The following is an 8,718-nucleotide window of genomic DNA, read 5'->3' on the forward strand; positions in this document are numbered from 1 at the left end:
ATCAAAAAGCACATCCATAGTATCTATAAATGACACCTCATCAAGCACCCCTGAAATAAACTCATTCTTCTCCAAAAGACCACACTGCTCAAAACTTTTTTGTTCATTTTGTATATGTTTTTGCATGCCACGCTTTAAATCCTTGCTTTTTACAAAAACCAGTGACCCATAGCTGGAGAATCCCTGAAAATTTGCTGAAAAACTATTTACATTGATTGAGTCCTGCGAGAACTCATTTCCCCTTGTACCATTGGAATCCCGCTTTACAATGGCACCTGGCCAAAATCCCTCATCTCCCTGTAATTCATAAACTCTCTGTTTATCTTTGGGAGTGACTGTGCCCGAAGAGATTCACGATTCCTTTCATGATTAATGCAAACTGTCAAAAACTGAACAGCTTTTTTGCCATCTTTACTCCTTATTCTTGCATATGCTGAGCCATCATCCAAAACCTTTGTTTCCATCCTTACAGCTGTAATGTAGGGTTGCCCAAGAATGAGGGGATACGATGACATCTCCTGAACAAAGAAATTCTGATCATCCTTCACATCCCCTATAGTTACCCTTACATTTGGACATGCTGCATAAAGCTCTCCAGATGAATTATTAGCTGCTTTAATCATCCACCCATGATCCACATCCATTGGCCACTTACATTTGTTGTAGAGATTTTTAGCCATAAGATTTATTTCAGACCCATGATCAATTAGAGCGACATATGGCTCTTCCAAATCACCTATCTTGACAAGGGTTTCAGTGGTTGCTCTTGCCCAATGGCTCCTGGAGTAATGACTCTTTGTAAGAACTTCTTTTTCATCATCCTCTTCCACAAAACGCACTTGTCGTGCCCCATCAGCAGAGTGATTACATTCCACCACATTTTCTCTCTCTTCTTTTTTCTGTACCTGTACACCATGAGTCTTGGAAGTGCTTGCTTCCCCTTGTGATGGAATAGATTCAATTATGGACTGCCTTTTTCTTCGTATAATATCAATTATCTCATCATGAAATTCTTTCTTTGCAATCCCCAAGACTTCCCCTAGTGTGAATTCCACCCTGCTGTTTAGAATTCTTTCTTCAAGTACCTTTTTGAGATCTGTTGCAACTTCAATATCAGATTGAAGCTTATAGAGTGGACTTTTCCCTTTACCCTTCTCCTTCATTTTTGCTGGCACTTCTTCCATTGAAACATCATGTGGAGGTCTGCTATGCTGTGGAGGCATATGTGATGGCCCAGGATCCTTCTTTTCACTTCCACGTGTAACTCTTTTTGATGGCCCTCCTTCCTCATTTTCCCTTTTACGTTTCTCCTCTACCTGTGCCTCATTATTTTGGCATTTGGCAATATAGGCATGAATGGATAAAGAATCCACAGGCTCCTCCCAGCCAGTCTCAAGACGTATACAATCACCTGCCTCATGCAAAGCTTGCTTTGACACTTTCTTTGATGCAATTAATTCCATTGTTGACGGCCAAAAATTCTCATTCTCATAATCCTCATCATTCTCAAATCCCTGCTTTTGTTGACCAACCTTTAATCCATAGGTTGCTGCCTCAACCATAGAAATGGCATGACTAGCAGCCATATCCTCTACCAGCTTTTTCATCCCTCCTTTCCCAAAGTTTGTACTCAGCGGAAGACCAGTCTCTGTAAGATGGATTTTTCCATCTTTGAAGAACACAAGTTGATTTTTAAGAGCTTCTTTATAGCTGGTACAATCCTTCTTTGCATGCTCTGGGTCATCACACCATATGCATCTATATGTAAACCCTTCTTTGCTTTGAGGCCTTTGCATAGAAGCCTGCCCCAATGGTAGACCTTTTTCTTCAATCCTGGACATCTTTAATTTTAAATCACGCATACCCTTGATAAGCTCATCCATCGGCCCATCTATCTTAGGAATTGTAGCAGCTGGCTTGGATAAATTCTCAGGGGTAACAGCAGCTATGGGGGTTGCAGAGCCCATCACCATTTTATCCCTCCTCCGCTGCCGCTTTGCTAACATAGTGACTGCATCCTCAACATCATTCCAATCACTCTTTAATCCCTGTTCTGTATTCTTATCCTCAAGGAGGATTTCCAATTTCTCCTGGAGATCTTTCCCAGCTGCTTGCAAGAAGAGCTCTGTCTTTTCTCTGTCCAAAGTTGCACGCTCTATTCTTGACAACTGGGCATAACGCTTCTCAAACTCCCTTAGCAATTCTGTGGCAGAAATTCCCATTTTAGGTTTTGTGACCCATTCCAAAAAAGTTCGTTTGGTCACTCGCTCAGAATCCTCCATGAAGTATTCATCCTTTAAAGCAAGCTTGAACTCTTCCCAATTTCTGCCACCATGTGCTGTCTGCAATCCTTTTATACGCTCTCTTATTTCAGGAACGCATACCAGCTCGAAACTTCGAACCATATCCTCTTCAGTCACCCTGTTTAGCTCCATCTCCTTTATATAATTGCGCAGATACTTTGTAATGTCCTTCCCATCAAATTGATCCACCTTTTTCACAATTGATTGTAAGGCTTTGGTCGTGGAAATCTGTCCCCTCTCAGCAGCTTGTTGCTGTTGCATGTACATGGTAAACATTTGAAACATCTGCATAATTCCGGGGTCAAAATGAACCCCCTGGCCCTCAGAATTCTCAGCCATAGCTTCCCTGTATATTTCACCACACTCTCACCCCAGCAGTTTCACGTCGGGTTAACCAGAAGATGTCGTGAAGTGTGCGGTACAGCCAGGAAAGTACGAAACTTCTAGCTGTGAGAGTGAATGTCAAATCCAACAAGGAATTTCACGTACAAGATTTCCCAAGGAGTATTGAACATCATTATTTCCAATGACAAATACATGTGTCCACTTCCCTCAATACATCCTTGAATTTATCCAGATGATTGCACAGAATTGCATGAAATCCTTTGAACCATTCACATGTGGGCATAACAAAGCTTTCTAATTTTTCCAATATACATGTGGCCAGCTACATCCATTACATCCAGTGCCCTCAAAACCATTAAATCATGATGCTCTTTTTCACCTGAAAACCTGCCTTAATATTCTAACATTTCACAAGCAAAAGATAGAATACGGCATAGCTATTTCATGTACATAATTTCCAAAACTCAGTCAAGCAGAAACAAGGCCATCTTCCGTGATTTTACAAAACTCCAGTTCTACCAAAATTATATCTTGTTCATCAACTTTTGCCCATATATTCCAAATCTTTTAAGGGCTTATTTGCCATGCCCTTTTTCTAAAGTAACAAGGTAAATTTTAAATTAAGCTTATTTGAATGAAGCGAAGGGTGAACACGTCGATTTTTTTGTTTTTATTAATCCATAATGGCCGTTTCAGCGCCGATTCGCGATGGAGAAAGAAATGGCGAACAGAGTCCTCTGCGCTGACTGTGGGCTTTGAATTTTCCAAAAAGTACATCATCAAATAGCACTCAACTTTCCCTTCATTTCTAGCACCTAAAAGCAATACACAGAAGATATGCTCTTCCCATGAAATTCTCTGGTCGCCAACGACGCTGTTCTCTTCACTCTGCAGAAAATCCCTTTTCCTCTGGTTTTCGCCGTGAGTCTCCGGTCGTTTTCTCTCTTTCCCGCGGCGAACTCGGCGCCCCCCCCACCACCTTCTGCCAGCTATACATGCCATTAAAAAAAAAGCTGCGCGTTTTCTAGAAAATCCCCAAATGTGCTTTGTTAACCTTAGCACTAAGGTTACAAAGCATAACCTTAGCATTAAGGTTAAAGTCCTCAATGCACCTATTATTTCCCTTTTTTCCTTTGTTATGGAGTGTTGACCATATATATATATATATATATATAATCAAACTCCTTTTCACCTTAACACCATAACCTTTCTAAAGGTTTTTCTCACGCCTTAGCTCCATTTAGCATCCTTATTGTGCATATGATTTTGCCATTTAAAGCATACGATCAAGATCCCGACCAATATGCACCATTAAGTTCTCTGTCTCAGTGCTAATGTCACAAGCAAAATCCAGTCCTATCAAGGCACAAGATATCTGCTAGCTCCAAAATTCTCCATAAGCATAAAAAAAAATCCTCCACAATTCACACCACACTGTCAAGGCTTCAAAACCTAGCTCAGCCTCAGCTCATCTTATTGAACCTTATCTACAATATGAACATATATACTCAGGCATCATATAATGATTCGTCATGGCACTTAACCCCATGCATCTGGATGTGTATTTGATGAACTCACATGCACGGTTTCACATCATAGACGTGCCATGGCACGACAACGTGTGTGTATTTTTATTTTTATTTACACACACACACACACACGCATACATGCATACATACATATATATACACACACACACACACATATACATATATATATATATACACACACACACACACACATATACATATATACGTATATATACATGTGCACAAGCTTTTGGGAGGGGAGGGGACACATGGCGTTTGCAAGGGGGTCAAGTGTTGGGATAGGGAAAAGAGAGAAGGGGGTCTAATGGGGGAGGAGAGGAGTCACGTGTTGGGGAAGAGCGAGCGAGAGAGAGAGAGAGAGAGAGAGAGAGAGAGAGAGAGAGGAGTGTAGGGATAAGTTGAAAGAAGAAAATTTAAATAAATAATATAACACAAAACTATAAAGATATATAATATATAAGTATAAAATATATAGATTACAAATATATATAATAATAATATATAAACATATAATAAGTAAGGATATTATATATATATTAATACTAGTATATATAAACACATTCACACACATATGTACACGTAGACACAACCACACATGTACGTGTGGAGGCGGTAGGGGTGTGTGTGTGTGTGTGTGAGAGAGAGAGAGAGAGAGAGAGAGAGTTTCTATGTGAGAGTGTGTATGCAAGATCGATGTGAGGAGAGACAGTGCATGTGTACATGTATACATGTGAGAGAGGGTTGTGTCTATGTAAGTGAAAGAGACATAAAGAGTATACATGTGAGAGAAAGACACACAGATATGTGTCTATATGAGAGAGTCACACATAGACACATACACACACCACACAAAAAATATGTGTCTATATGAGAGAGTTACACATAGACACATACACACACCACACAAAAACACACGCGCACACACACTCACATACGCTTACATAAATATACATAAGCTTAGATACACACACTCACATACGCTTACATAAATATACATAAGCATAGATACATACACACACGGGGCGTGAGGGAAGGTTGTGGCCTAGACAGTTCGGATTGGAGGGGCGGGGGGGAAGACGTGCAGGCGGTGCAGAGCAGCGAACCCGGGCGAGGCGGGGTGGCGCTGGAGGCCATGGGCGTAGGGGGTGGGCGCGAACGAAGGGGAGAGGGCGCAAACGCCGCGGACACCGCCGGCACATGGGTAGCCACAAGTTTTTTTAAATAAATAATAATATTATAGTAAAGGAAAACAAACAACAAAAGAAGCGGTAAAAATGTTTTTTGAAATAATAATTAAACAATGAAAAAAAGGAGAAGTAGTAAAATAACATAAAATAAAGAAAAAAAGACAGGGAGGAATTTTTCATAATAAATAAAAAGAAAAACCAAGAAAGTATGGAAGCTTGGACACACATCACCATGGCTTTGCTTGATTGAGGCCTATCTTTCCAGTTCCACCTTGCGAGTTAGCATTGCGGCGAGGTGCACACAAGTGTTGTGGGGTTGTGGCGATCTTTTTAAGCCCTGGGGTTACTTGACAATACCACAAAAGTGTGTGCACAGTTTTCTTTGAGGTTCGGCACCATGGGTAACTCTTCTTCAATGGGAACAAGGACAAGTAGGGCCACTGCACATGGGTAAGGTGGTGCCTCTTGTTGCTCGAAGTCCATGGGCTCTTTCGACTTTTCTAAAGGTGATGTCAGCACATGAGGCGAGGTGGAAGCCATTGCTCTCCATTCTTTAGAGTTGGCGTCAGAGGCATGGCTTTGGGTCTCCACACCCACTTGGATTTGACATTCGAGGGTGCGTTTTTGGGGGTCCGAGGCATGGGTTTCTTTGATCTCGGCACCCATATGTGGGGGTTTCTTTCATAGAATCCTTGTGGTTCTAGCCATTTTGTTGGGTTCCAACAAAGCTTCAAATTTTCAGGTGGTACTCGGTATTGGGGTCATCACTTGGATGTTTTTAGCTTTAGGATTTCTGTATAGACGACAAGATTTTAGGAACCTACATGGACGAATTCCCTTCATAGAAGCCATGGGCCTCTACTAGCAGCTTGGCGGGGATCCAGAAGGGCTCGAGGTTTGGGTAAAACTTTATTGCTTGAGGTTCCCACTTGGTAAATCATTTCTTGATGTAGCATGGCTCATCCTCCTTCCTTCAAGTTTATGTTCAACTATGTGGGCTCTTAAATTCCATTCATCCAGGAGGATAAGTCACTCCAAAGTTGAGAATTTCCTTGGAAAAGAGAACTTATCACTCGAGACTCAAACTTCCAAGGATAAGAAAGCTATGAGGCCTGCTATGTCTCTCGTGCGATACTCACGCTCACTTACCTTGTACTCACTTGTTGGAGGTCCGTAACTACAATTGTTGGACTATTTGCTAATCATGGTCTACTTAGGATAAACCCAGCTCGACATGAAATGTTTGAAACATTGTGGCATCTAACATGGTTTGATCGCTTTCTCTACGAGTGAACCTTGAGGTTCCAGGTCTTGCTCTCGCTCCTTCATTGGATGTATGCCTTCTTAGGTAGTTGAATGCTTTCTTCATAAAATTTAAGGTGCTCTTTACAAAGCCAATTGGTGAATCTAAAGTTCGGACAACTGTGGCAGCTCCTATTTCCAGGTATTCCACTGTTTCTTCACTCATGTCTACATTTTGTTGGCTCATTTCTTCCCAAAGCTCCTTACTTAAGGTGGATCCAAAGGAGTCTGGCCTTTTTAACAACAGGGAAGCACTTTGCTGACTGTCGTTGATTATTTGTTGGGATCGAAGGCTTGGTGGGTTTGAGGAGTTTTGGATTAATGCATTACAATTAACTATATTGTTGTTTCTTCCAACAATTCATCTCCTCCATATTGGTTTTGCATCAAAAGTCTATGGTGTTTTAAGATAAGGTAGGTATGAGAATGGTTTCAGGCAAGTCTTTTTTGGGATGAAGTTGTTTTCTTGGGGTTTTTTGCTAGGCTCATGTGTCCAAGTTCTCATCTCCAAGCTCACATCTGTATCTCATGTCTGTATCTCACGTTTGCAAGCTCACATCTGTAGGTTTACGTGACTAGGCTCATGTTTATAGGTTCACATCTCTTGGATCACGTCTCTAGGTTCATGCCTCTTGGCTCACATCTCTTGGCTTACATGTCCAGGTTCATGCCTCTAAACTGACATCTCTAGGCTTACATATGCAGGTTTAGTGGCATTCACATGTCCCAAGTTCACATATGTAGGCTCACGCTTTTTTTTATAGGAACTTGTCTCATATACTTCCCTTGTATGAAATAACCCTACCTCGGGTATGAAAATATGAGAACCGGGCCAAAAAAATGGTACTTTTTGGGCCTTAATTGTACTTTAATTCCCTAGTAAATAAAAAGGACAAAAATTTTCTTTAGAATTTGTAGCTAGTATAGATTGTATGATAAGAAAATCTTCTAAGGACATGGATAAGTGTATCCAAATGGATCTTTATGGCCGTAATAATTGGTCCATAGTATATTAGGTATACTTATCCCCATGCTCACGTCTCCAGGCTCATGTTTGCAAGTTCACATGTCCAGACTCATGGCTCACATGAGCCTTCAAGCTCATAGCTCACATCTCCAAGCTCACGGCTCACATCTTTTTGTGCAGGACTGTGGGCTTACATCCCCTACTTGAGAGCCGGTTTGGCTGGTTTTTGGTGGTTTTGTGATTTTTTAGACTTAATGGGGTGTGATTAATATTTTTAATCGTAATTAATGGTTATAATGTAACTAATTAAGTTTTTTAATAATATTTTTACATAATTTTGCATGCTTCTACTCTACCAATTCAATAATGCATGAACAAATTATGAAAAAATATGAAATACATGAACAAAAATTGACAATTTCACTCTAATTCAACTTAATGGAACTCAATGCCCATGTTTTTAGAGTGGATTTCACACCTAATCATAATTTCTAAGCTAATTCTTGGATTAAAACAATGAAATCTAAGCCTCTTGGGCTTTAATTTCATGCAAATTACCAAAAACATTGCCCTATCCCCATAGATAAAATAGTATGTCCTAATGCAAAATAAACTTCAAATCAAAATCAAAATCAACAAAAAACAAATATATCCAAGGCCCAAAAACATATGTTTTTTGAAGTGACACCTCCTAATCATAACACCAGGCAATATTGGGTAATCCCAAAAGCTTGGAATGGATTAAACAAAATGGAGCTAAGCCCTAGGCTAGTCTGCGACACCAAAAAGTCAAGAGCTTGCCTTAGCATTGTCGAACCATGTGTTGTTAGCTTTTACCTTAGAGCCGCATGTGGGTGCACTAGCTCGTCCTCACTCCATTGCACACTAGAATTCTCCTTGTTAAAGGGATAAAGGGAGAGCTCTCAATTCCTAGATGGAGGCAAGAAGAGATGGTCCTTTGTGATGGTTCTCTCTCACAATGGTAGGGAAAGAAGAAGAAGGTATTGCAAGAAGAAGACCTACAATTAAACGTATCTAGCATGCATCCATCAACAAGCAAGATT

The sequence above is a fragment of the Cibotium barometz genome, chromosome 14 (genome assembly GCF_041138505.1).
Source record: "Cibotium barometz isolate CiBa-2024 chromosome 14, ASM4113850v1, whole genome shotgun sequence".
Lineage (NCBI taxonomy): Eukaryota > Viridiplantae > Streptophyta > Polypodiopsida > Cyatheales > Cibotiaceae > Cibotium > Cibotium barometz.